The sequence below is a fragment of the Lagenorhynchus albirostris genome, chromosome 6 (genome assembly GCF_949774975.1).
Source record: "Lagenorhynchus albirostris chromosome 6, mLagAlb1.1, whole genome shotgun sequence".
NCBI classification, from domain to species: Eukaryota; Metazoa; Chordata; class Mammalia; order Artiodactyla; family Delphinidae; genus Lagenorhynchus; species Lagenorhynchus albirostris.
Window position 1 is genome coordinate 36,291,658 of NC_083100.1, and position 12,937 is coordinate 36,304,594.

Here is a 12,937-nt window from a genome sequence, read left to right on the forward strand (position 1 = left end):
GTGGTAATATATTGCTAATTGTAAGACCAGTTTTTTTTTTAATCAAATAAAGATGGCACAAAATTTAAGTAGAGTAACTTGAGAATCACAAAGTGATTTTGGCTCTAAACTCAACATTAGTCTGTATTTTGTAAATGTTAACATCTCCCCAAGAGGTTAAATTTTATCTTAAATTTTATGTTCCAACATATCTTAAGGGATTTCACTGTGGCTTCAAATTAAGGTAAATTAATAGTGTATTGTTTTGAAAAGAAGTTCCATAATCTCCCTATTCCAGTGTTTAATTCTTGTTTTCTAAAATGTTGTTTATCTTAAGTCTGATCTAGTTTCCTTTTTGCTTTCCATTTCCTCCTGTTCAGTAAAGAGAAATGGGTTAATATCTAGCAAATAATTTTTCAGTCAGTCCTAGGCTTATGAAAATGTGCCTTAAATCCAGTTTCTTTACCTCCTTAATCTATTCATAAAATAGTCTCATTATAAGTGATATTCCAAATGGATCAAATAAATGAGTATTAGTCCTCGTTGATGGATACATACAGTGATCCTCACAAAGCCTTGTTGAGAGAAATGCCTAAATTTACGTATTCATGAAGTTTTCATTATCTTAAGCTTTTTCTTTGGGAAACATAATGCTACCAAGTATCTGTATTTGCTGAGCTCAGCGACTTCCTTCCCCACCTGTTCCATTGTTGCCAAGATGAAATCACTTTCCTAAAACAAGCTGGATTTTCTGTGAGTGCATTGACAACATACTGTGCCACTCTATTTGCTCTTAGAATATAAACTACAAAGGATGTGTGGTCAGATTTGTACTTTATGCTAAGATCATCTGAAATGAATCTTTTTCTCTTTGTGCTTATGTCATAAATTTGGTAAAAGTAGGTTTGTTCATTTCAAATTGTTTCTGATATTTGGAGATTGCTTTTTAATTTTTAATTTATGTTTTTTGATATATAAATCATTTGTATGAGTCCAAAGTCAAGACTCTGTAACAAAGTATATATAAAAGTCACACTTTTTATAAAAATCCCTGCCACACCTTACACTCTGAAGGTTACAGTTTTTATTAATTTTTGGTTTATGCTGCCAGTGTTTATTTTCTTTGCAAATATAATTAAATATATATGTATGCATATCTTTTTATCTATCCCTACGCGTATATATGTGTGTGGGTATACATGCATATATTATTAATATATATACACACATACACATGTTATATATATATGTTTAATATATATGTGTGTATGTGTGTACATATATTTATGTATATTCATTATTTCTATGTCTTGACCTTTTTCACTTTGCAATACAGCATAAAAATCACCAATATTAGCATATGGCCCTCTTTATTATTCCTCTATGGAGCCATATAATATTCCATTGTGACGATGTACCATAGTTTATTCAACTTGCTTCTATCAATGGATATTAAGGTAGTTTCCAATATTTTGCTATTTTAGATAATATTGCAATAAATACTGTAAATACTGTAAATACCATAGCTTTGCTTGTTTTGGAAGTCCACAAACTCTAGGATACTTTCCTCTGAGTAAATCCATTGATTTTTTTTTTAAAGCAGTAAGGCTAATCACTAATTCCCTTCATGAATATTTGGGATTATTATATTTACATATAAATTTTTATGTACCTTGCATTTTGCATCTTTCCTACATATCACAAGTGTCTTACGGTCATAAATAGCATGTGGTTTTATATATATATATATATTTTAAATTTACATATATATGTATTGGGTATGGTATAGTGTGATTTGTGGATTGTGATCATTCTTATCTACAAGCTTTCTTCTACTATTCATGTTTATGAATCAATATGTGTGTTGACCTAGAGTTTCTTTTCCTTGTTAATTTAGAGGATATTTATGAAATGCCTGCGATATGTAGGTCTGTGCAGGATGTAAAACTGAAAGAGCCCTCCATGGAGCTTATGCTATATCTGTGATTAGCCTTGTGATGTGAGGTTAATCCAACTTAACTTTTTGGATCTCAGTGTTTTTATCTGAAAAATGGGAACTGTTATCCTATTTTGATTATTTAGTGGGATTCTTGAAAGAAGCCACTGCAGCGATGAATGTGAAATAGTTTGCTGAAATATAAAGAGCTACAAAATATATAAAATAGTTAGTCATTTTAGTACTATGTGTTCTCAGATGTTTTGCCATTATCTTCCCCAATAGACTTAGCTGTTTGAGAAACATCAGTACAGTTATTGTTTATTTTATATTTCCTCAAAGCAGCTGGTATAGAGGGAATAGACACTGAATTTATGGAACATTTTATTTTACTGAGTTAATGTATTTTGTATCAGGGGTCTCAAACTCTAATTCCTACAGGGGCTACATGAAGGACATAAATTGGATCATTGTAGGAAGTGGTGAGAAATTATGGCCAAACTGGAGAGTAAATTCTGTACCTAAAGACATTCAAATTCTAGTTTAAAAACAGTAATGTGTGAAGTAAACAGTTGAAGGCCATATTCAGCAGTCTTTATGCCTGTTTGTGAGCTGTGGTTTATATGAATGTTACATTTGGGAGGGAAACCTTATTTCTTTGCTTCATTCATATCCTGGATGACCTTAAAGATGTGGGATATTGACAAACAGGGCCAAATCATTACAATAATTATCAGTAAACCTGAAAATAATAATAAAAATACTTGTGATGTGGGCCTGTGAGGCTATAGTAAAAATATAATAAGATGCAGCTTTATAGTGTTAAGTTTATTGTAGACATGCTTTCTGTTACTTTCTGTACTATGTTATATATTCCCTGTTCATGAGGACTCATGGGCCAAATATTACTGTGCTCCTTCTCATGACATATTTTACTTTTAACTTGTAGATACTATGTATCATACCATTGATTATATTTCTTTTTTTGCATGGTTCCCAGAATGTTCAGAGCCAAATTTGTCACTGACTTCCAGAAAACCATACTAAATCTCCTGTCAAATATTAGATTCTAATTTCATTTTTAACTTTGTCTTTTAACTCCTCCTTCTTTTCTCTTTTTCCTGACTTACTCTTCCTTATTCCATTTTGCTTTATATATCTTTGTAAGCTACTTCAAAAGCTTTTTGGAGAAAGGTGAGGTAAAAATGACAGAAGTCCCAAAGCATGTACATTTGGAGATAAGAGACTAATAGCTCCCATGTTGTTATTTACAAAGAAATTGTTCATACAGCTGGTGGAACATTACTTTTTATAAGCAGACTCATAACAATGAAAAATGTGTTTTTCTATACTTTGCTATCCAGTTAGCTTTTCTCAATTTTCCCTATAACATTTTTGAAAGAAAAAAATAGTTCTTCTTTTACAGGATTGGGATGGTCCTTATCGCTATTTCTCAACTATTTCTGGCTCTTTGCTTTCAGAAACATGTTAGGATTGTATGTCTTGGTATCTTTTTGATGGGACCATATGTTTAGCTCTAGCCAGTGAGTTGCGAATAGAAAAGACTAGAGCATGCCACTTCTGTTCCAGATCATTGAGTTGACCTTGTGAGATCCTTCAGCACACCCTTTCCCTTAAGCATGTTGATTGGCAATGTTTGAGATGATGGCTGATCTATCTGCCAGGGTCCCTGAGTGGTGAGCACTATTAAGTAGTATTTAGCCTCTGAGAGTTTAGAGTACTTTGCTACCAAAACACGATCTAGACTATCCTGAGAGATTCAAAGACAATCCATAGCAAAGCAAAGATTAGGACCATGGATTGTTTATCAATTATGCTTACTCCTTGCTGGGTAATGAAGATATAAGCAAGGTTACAAGAGTAGGTCAAATATGAACAGATTTCAGAATTTGCCATGGAATCCAAAGGAAAAGAATAAAATCATTCAGAATGAGAAATATTATCTTTCAGAAAGAAAAAATCTGTTTTTACCTGAACATTTCCACTGCTCAGCTTTGCTTACATTAAAATCAGGAACAAAAACCTCTCCCTGTGACTACCTGAGTATCTAGATAATATGTTTATACACTTTTCATCAATCCTGTGATTGTGAAGCTTCCTATAGCTAGAGGTGAATGAGAGCCTACAGAGAAATAATGAATGGATTTAGCCCTCATTTGCCTTGACTCTACAGGCAATTTTTACGTTTTCAGAGACTCAAGGGTGTTATTTGGAGAAATTACTCAGGAATAAAGGTATCCCACCAGGCAAAACAGGATTTCATGTTTTTGAGACACCTCTTTCTTCAGTTTCCAGTTTGCAGGTGGGACTGGGGTGTCAAAGGGAGTTAAAATGTCTAGGTGATATCTGTTACTAAAAGCAGCAAGCACCCCTCCCCCGCCCCAAGCTCAGCAGCTAGTGAACCCACGTGTCTTTTTGTTGTTGTTGTTAGTAAAGTTTTGTTGTTGTTGTTAGTAAAGTATCTTGGAAAAAGCATCAAAGAGTGGGGATGTATCCTCCTCTGAAGGAATGGTTTTCATCAGGTACCTCTGTATTTCCTGAGGGCACAGAACTGGAGTGATGTTTGCAGAAATGTAAAGTCGGAAATATGACTCTGTTTTGATTTTAAGAAAAAAGTGCTCCTATCTATTACAAACAATGGTGTCACCAAGTAAACTGAGACCAGAGATACAGACAGCTATGTGCATGGAGACAAAAGTGAGCTAGGTCTCTAGAACCAAAACATGCTCATTAACCTTCAGAAACCCTGAAATTTTTTTCCAGTTTTACTGAGAAATACTTGACAATAAACTGTATAAGTGTAAGATGTATAGCATGATAGTTTGATTTACATGTATTGTGAAATGATTGCCACAATAAGTTTAGTTAACATCCATTATTTCATATAGGTACAATAAAAAGGAAAGAAAAAAACACTTCTCCTTGTGATGAGAACTCTTAGGATCTGCTCTCTTAACAACCTAAAAATATGGAAGGCTCCACGGATTTGTGTGTCCTCCTTGCTCAGGGGCCATGCTAATCTTCTTTGTATTGTTCCAGTTTTAGTATATGTGCTGCCGAAGCAAGTACCACTCTGACATCTTGACAGGGCCTTTAGTGTGGACTAAAAGAGAAGAAAGCTAGGAAATCTAATGTAATAGAATTTTTTTTTTTTATTCCTTAGAAGCTACATACTCCTATATACTAAGTTTTCATTCCTAATGTTGAAATTGATATCTGTCTTCCTACTTGCAGCTTTAAAACATTTAACATTGCAGGCAAAATCCAGAACTCTCTTTATAGTTGTTTGCAAAAGAAATTAATTCATATTTTCTACTTTTTGACCATAAGTGATACATTAATTTAATCCTGTCTATATACATTAAGCACACATATTATGTCATATTTCTTGTGAACTATAAATTTCACTAAACAAAGACATAAAAGAGTGTTCCTTGTAGTACTGCTTATTGTAGCAAAATATTACTAACCGTCTACATTTATAAAAATAAGAATTGGTTTAATAATTTTCTGATTAACTATAGAAAGCAACATGTGCTCAGTAAAGTTACATATCTCAGAAGGAATCTATATTTCTCTGAAGAAAATATTCTTTAAAAAATTAAGTTAAAAATCAGATTAAAAAATATAATTCAATTTCTTATACATAATAATTATCCACACATCTGTGTGTATGTGTGTATATATAGAAAAAGAACTCTGTGTTACATTTTAATACTATTTTCTCCCCAATGATTATGCATTACATTTAGTTGAATGTGAAAAGTAAGATTAAAAAGATAAATTGAGGGGTTTTTTTTTAGCCCAGACCTTCCCTTTGAGCACCATATTAATTTATATGTTTTTGATATCTTCACTTGTATGTCTTACAAGCATCTCAAACTTAAGATGGCCCATGCCACAGACAGAAAATCTACCCCTCTCCCAGTGCCTCCACCTTAGTAAACGACAACTCCACTCCTTCCAGATAAGTCAACGAAGGGTCAACTTTGCACCTTTCCATCCACAGCCCACTTCTACCCCCCATCCAGTTTGTAACCAGGTTCTGTTTCCAACACAGATTCCCAAACAGATTGTGAAGACATGTGTGTCTCTCCATGTGAAATGAAATCACCTCCATTCAAAGTTCCCACCATCTCTTGCCTGGCCCACTGTAACATCTTTGTGCCCTCACGAACATGTCTCCGGTGTAGTCAAGGTTAGCCTTTGACACATCATGGCTTCTTAGTACCAGGACAAGCTCAATATCCCATCATGATTTACAGAAGCCTGGTGATCTGTCCCTGCCCTTACCCCAGCCTCATCGGGTACCTTGTTCTTTTTTGTTCCCAATTCTCTGGCCACTCTAATCTACTCGCTCTCCTCGGAGCACTTCTCACCAGCAATTGCTCACGTTAGGTCATTTGCATAGGCTTTGCTTTATACTTGGAATGCTTTTATCCACTTTTCATGTTTAATTCAGATCCATTTCTTACATAAAACTCCTCTTTTTCTTTATCACAGTATGAGTACTTGAATTGTTATGTGTTTGTTGTCTATTATTCCCACTAGAATGAATGCTTCTTGAGGGCAGGGATTTAATTGTTGCTAGCTGCTCTATCCCTAATGCTTAGCACAATTCCTTGGCTCAATGCTAAGTATCTTTTGAACAAATCACTACATGGATAGATGTATAAATTGTGCCATTTCATTATTAAAATATTCAAAAATTGGCTATTATTTGGCTATGACATAGTAGACTTCTTCTAAATTTCTTTTTCTATTTTTGACCAAATAAGTAGTTAGAAATAAAGTAATATTTTCTTCACTGTTTTATTCTATAGAAAAGTGATAAAGTAATATTATATTCAGATTGACAGCAAAAATTAATAGGAATTTCAATAAAAGTATACTGTTAGCAGCCCACAACCTTTGAAATAAGAAGCATACTGGGCTACATGGTATTTCATTGTGATCCATAGGAATTTAAAGGTATTAAGCTACCTGCAGGCATACTCCCTATTATTCTTGAAAGTAATAGGAACATATTGAGAATTACGAGTTAAAATTAAATTTGCTATGGACCTCACACAAAACCTATTCTCTAGTTCAGGAAAATTGGAATTAAATTTTGATATGGTTTTTACATGAGATGTGAGCAAAATTGTATTAGTTATTTAAAAGAAATAAATGAGGTTATATATAATATAATTTGAATTATATAAATGAATGTTGAGGTTATTATGATCCATTTGATAGCCATAGAGAATACTGAGAACTTTACATAGAAATTCAACTGCCAACAAATTTAAAGCACATTCCTATAAATTTGCAAGTTCTAATGGCATAGAATTTAAGTCTATATTTCACTGGATATCACACCAGCCAGTTTTAATATTCCTTATATTTCTATTAATAGACTTTTAGAATATGTGTGAATATGTTATAGACATCATCTAGATATTACTTTTAACTGTCAATCCAAAGTAAATTATTGCATAAGATGACATCTTTTTAAAACTCAGTTTACCTTGTTGGAAACCTATTTGCACATCGAAGCATCATGGTATTTGGAGTTAAAAAACCTCAGTAGCTATTATTTATGTTCATAAAAACAGAAGCTTTATTTATCATTTTTAATAGTTAATAAATACAACTAGTGAGGTCACAAATGATAGCATAAATGAGTGATATATTAACTAAATGTAAATACATTAATTCAGACTATATGTAGGTGTACATATATGTGAAAATTCTTATTTACTACCTTTGGATGTATACCATAAAAAAGTTATGATTTTGCTCTATGTACAACTTTATTTTTTCTCTAATTTTTTAAAACTTTTTTATTGAATAAAAGATTCTTTAAATTATATAGTGCTTTGCAATTTTCAAAAGTTTCACACCGATGATTTTCTTTTTGGCTGCGTTGGGTCTTCGTTGCTGCATGCAGGCATTCTCTAGTTGCGGCGAGCGGGGTTACTCTTCGTTGGGGTGTGCAGGCTTCTCATTGCAGTGGCTTCTCTTGTTGTGGAGCATGGGCTCTAGGCATGTGGCTCAGTAGTTGTGGCTTGAGGGCTCTAGAGCACAGGCTCAGTAGTTGTGGCTCATGGACTTATTTGTTCCATGGCATGTGGGATCTCCCTGGACCAGGGATCGAACCCGTGTCCCTTGAATTGGCAGGCGCATTCTTAACCACTGTGCCACCAGGGAAGTCCCAATTTCTTATAATCTCATAATAACCCTTTTTTTTTTTTTTTAACTCCCCTACTCCTATATTGCCCCTTCCCCCTTCCCTCTCCCCACTGGTAACCACTAGTGTGTTCTCTGTATCTGTTAGTCTGCTTCTTTTTTTTTGTTTTATTCACTAGTTTGTTATATTTTTTAGATTCTACATATGAAATAAGTCAGACAGAAAAAGATGAATACTGTGTGATATCACTTATACATGACTTTAGATCATGCCATTTTCTTATAGCATAGTAGCAAAGCTATTTTCCCACATAATTTAATTTTTCATGCTATATTTGTTTCATTATTTATATCAACATTTTTTTTGAAGATTTATGAAGACATTGAGGGTGAGTCCCACCTTTTCTCTTAAAAGTGATTCTGCAGTGAATATCCTTGAGACTTTCTAATCTGTTATCTAGAGCAGTTGTTTCCTAAGCTTTGGCATGAGTTAGAATCACCTGTTGGGCTTGGTAAACCATGGATTGCTTATTCCCATCCTCAAAGCTTCTGGTCAGGTAGGTTTGAGGTAGGGCCCTGAGAACTTGCTTGTGCTGATGCTGCTGATCTGGGGACCACAGTTTGAGAACCACTGATATGGTATATTTTTAGAAGTAATGTTATAGGGTTAATGAGTATGCATATTTTTTTAAGGTCTTGGCACATGTTGCCAAATTGTTTTCCAGAAAGACTGTATCAAATTGCATTCCTACCAGTAATTCTCTTCATCATGGAGTATTTTAATTTAAAATCTCTTGTCATTTTGAGACATGAAAAATGTTATCTCCATTGAAGCATTTTGTATAATAAAACATTGGAAACATTTCCATCAAAAGGAAAATAGATAAGTAAACATGGATATAGCCACACAAGGAAACTTAATTTAGCAGTTTAAATGCATGAATTGAATCTACGTGTTTTAACGTGGAAAAATAGCAAACCATAAATTTGAGTGAAAAAAATTTAAAACTTTAAAACATGAAAACAATACTGATTGCTTAATAAATACATACAAGAAGTAAATATATGGAAAGCACACATATATGTAGTAAGGGTATGAAAAAACGTGTAGCTATGATAATGTACCAAATTCAAGACAGTTGTTACTTCTGGGACAGGAGGAGAGGGGAATGGAATCAATGAGGTGATATTCAATGTGTTTCCATTGCAGCTGTGGTATATCTTTCAAAAAATATTTAAAGCTAATATGACAACATACTAAGCTTTTAAAAACTGGTTGGATATTTATTGTCTTATTTAGTATTAAAGAGAAAAAGTGGGATCAAACAGAATTCATGTGCATTTCTTTAATCAGTAGTGAGACTGAATATTTTCTAAGACTATTAACTATCTTTTCTTTGCTTTTTTGTTTTTTACATCTTTATTGGTGTATAATTGCTTTACAATGTTGTGTCAGTTTCTGCTGCATAACAAAGTGAATCAGCTATATGTATATGTATATCCCCATATCCCCTCCCTCTTGCATCTCCCTCCCACCCTCCCTATCCCACGCCTCTATGTGGTCACAAGCACCGAGCTAATCTCCCTGTGCTATGCAGCTGCTTCCCACTAGCTATCTATTTTACATTTGGTAGTATATATATGTCAGTGCTACTCTCTCACTTCATCCCAGCTTACCCTCCCCCCACCCCATGTCCTCAAGTCCATTCTCCATGTCTGCATCTTTATTCCTGTCCTGCCCCTTGGTTCATCAGAACCATTTTTTTTTAAGATTCCATATATATGTGTTAGCATACAGTATTTGTTTTTCTCTTTCTGACTTACTTCACTCTGTATGACAGACTCTAGGTCCATCCACCTCACTACAAATAACTCAATTTTGTTTCTTTTAATGGCTGAGTAATATTCCATTGTATATATGTGCCACATATACAAGCAGCTCATGCAGCTCAATATCCCGGACCGGGGCACGAACCCGTGTCCCCTGCAGAGGCAGGCGGACTCTCAACCACTGCGCCACCAGGGAAGCCCTCACTGTAGTTTTAATTTGCATTTTCCTAATAACTGATAATGCTGCGATCTTTTCATGTGCTTATTTGCACATCATCTGTATATCCTTTTCAGAAAATGTCTTGCATGTCTTTTATACACTTTCTAAGTGGATTGCTTAGTTTTGAATTTTGAGAGTTCTTTATATATTTTAGATACTTGTTCTTTATTGGATATGTGATTCGAAAATATTTTCTCCCAGTTTGTAATTTATTTTTCATCCTCTTAACTGAGTCTTTCACAGAGCAAAAGGTTTTTAATTTGAATGAAGTCTGATTCATCAACTTGTCTTCTTTTGGATCGTGCTTTTAGTGTCAAGTTGGGGAACTCTGCTTATTCGTTCTAGGCCCTGAATGTTTTCTCTTTTTTTAAAGATCTTTTGTAGTTTAATGTTTTACACTGAGTTAATTTTTGTACAAAGTGTGAGGTTTAGGTTGAGGTTCATATATTTGCCTATGTATGTCCAATTGATCCAGCACTATTTATTGAAAAGGCTGTCCCTCCTTCATTGTACTGATTTTGCACCTTTGCCAAAAATTAATTGGGCATATTTACATGGATCTATTTATGAGTTTTTCATTCTGTTCCATTGATATATGTGTTTATCACTCCACCATTACCAATCTGTCTTGATTACTATAGCTAGATTGTAAGTCTTGACATTAGGAGAAGGAATTCCTCCATCTTTATTCTTTTCAAAATTGTTCTGGCTATTCTAGAGCCTTTCAATTTCCATAAATATTTTAGAATAAGCTTGTCTATGTTTATAAAAACCTTGCTGAGATTTAGATAATGATTTCATTAAACCTATATATCAATTTAGGGAGAATTGATATTTTTATTATGTTGAGTCTTCTAATCTGTGAACATGATGTTTCTAAGTCTTCCTTTATTTCTTTCATTAGCCTTTTATAACTTTTGTTATACAGATTCTATATATGTTTTGTTAGATTTATACCTAATTTTTAAATTTTCTTTGGAGAATTTGTAAATGGTATTGCATTTTTGACTTTGGTTTCTGTGAACTTTCTGAACTCAGTTAATAATTCCAGGACATTTTTGAGGTTTTCTTTCTCCTTCCTTCCTTCCTCCCTCCCTCCCTCCCTACCTCCCTCCCTCCCTCCCTCCCTTCCTGCCTTCCTGCCTTCCTGCCTTCCTCCCTGTGTAGACAATCATGGTATCTGCAAATATAGATAGTTTTTTCTTTTCCGTTTGATACAGGACATTTTATTGCAATAGCTAGAACTTTCATCAATTTGCTGAATAATAAAGGTGAGAACGAATATTTTTTCTTGTTCCCAATATTAGAGAAAGAACATTGTTTTTCACCCTTAAATATGATATGAGCTATAGGTTTTCTTGTAAATGCTTTTTATGAGGTTTAAGAATTGCCCCGCTACCCCACTTTTAATTGAAGTGCAGTTGACTTAGTATATTATATTAGTTTCAGGTGTACAACATAATGATTCGGTATTTAATAGATTTATATATTATAAAATATTGGCTGTATAGGAGGTGCTCCTTTATTCTTAGGGTACTGACTTTATTCTTAGAATTCTTATCATTAATGGGTGTTAAATTTTGTCAAATGCTTTATCTGCATCAATTGATTCGATCATGTGATTTTTTTCCCTCTAGTAGTTGATATGATGTCTTGCATTTATTGATTTTCAAATATTGAACCAGTTTTTAATAACTGGTGTAAACTCCACTTGGTTCTGGTGTATAATTCTTTTTATACATTGCTTGATTCAGTTTGCTAATTTTCTGTTGAGGATTTTTGCATTTAAATTTGAGCGATACTGCTCTGTCATTTTTGTTTTCTTCATCTGGTTTTTGTATCAGGATAATACTGGCTTTGTAAAATGAGTTTGGAAGTGTTTCTTCTTTTTCCTAATTTTATGGAAGAGATTGTGTAAAATTGGAGTTAATTCTTCTTTGAATATTTGGTAAAATTCTCCAGTGAAACCATCTGGGCTTGAAGATACCATTTCTGTATGTGTGTGTGTGTGTGTGTGAGCTTTTAAATTAGGAATTTAATTTATTTAACAGTTATGGACTTCCTCAGGTTACTTATTTCATCTTGACTGAGATATGATAGTTTGTAGTTTTTGAGGAATTCGTCCATTTCTTCTAAGTTGTTAAATTTATGAGAGTAAAGTTGTAGTATTCCCTTGTTATTCCTTTGTGCTACAGGATCTCTTGTGATAATCCCCTATTTAATTTGATATTGGAGATTTGTGTTTTATCTCTTTTTATCTTTGTCAATCTTGCTAGAGAATTATCAGTTTTATTGAGTTCTTTTGAAGAACTGGGATTTGCTTTATTAAATTTCTTTATTATTTTCCTGATTTCAATTTTATTGATTTCTGTTCTTACATTTATTATTTATTTTTCTACTTTCTTTGGATTTATTTTGATTTTTTTTCTTATTCAGATAGAAACTTAAATTATTGATTTGAAACATTTCTTTGTCTCTAAGCATTTAGCACTGTAAACGTACCTCTCAGTACTGCTTTACGTATATCTTAAAATTTACATGCTGTATTTTCACTTTCATTTAATTCTACATATTTTTATGGCTATTTCTTCTTTGACCAATGAATTAATTAAACATGTACTCTTAGTTGCAAGGCCTTGAAGATTTTCCTTCTGTTATTAAGTTAGGTTGAATCCATTATAGTCAGAGAAATACTCTGTAGGATATCAGTTCCTTAAATATGTTAACATTTGTTTTTGACAAAGGATATCTTGGTAAGTGTTGCATGAGCACCTGCAAAT

The 12,937-nt window shown here is 33.4% G+C and overlaps 1 non-coding gene across 1 annotated transcript; it reads right to left on the bottom strand.

Moving 5' to 3' along the window:
* Positions 1-4,898: 4,898 nt before the first annotated feature.
* Positions 4,899-5,005, bottom strand: LOC132522546 (U6 spliceosomal RNA). The gene has a single exon (XR_009541284.1). It is a non-coding gene; the product is annotated as a U6 spliceosomal RNA (small nuclear RNA).
* Positions 5,006-12,937: the final 7,932 nt, after the last annotated feature.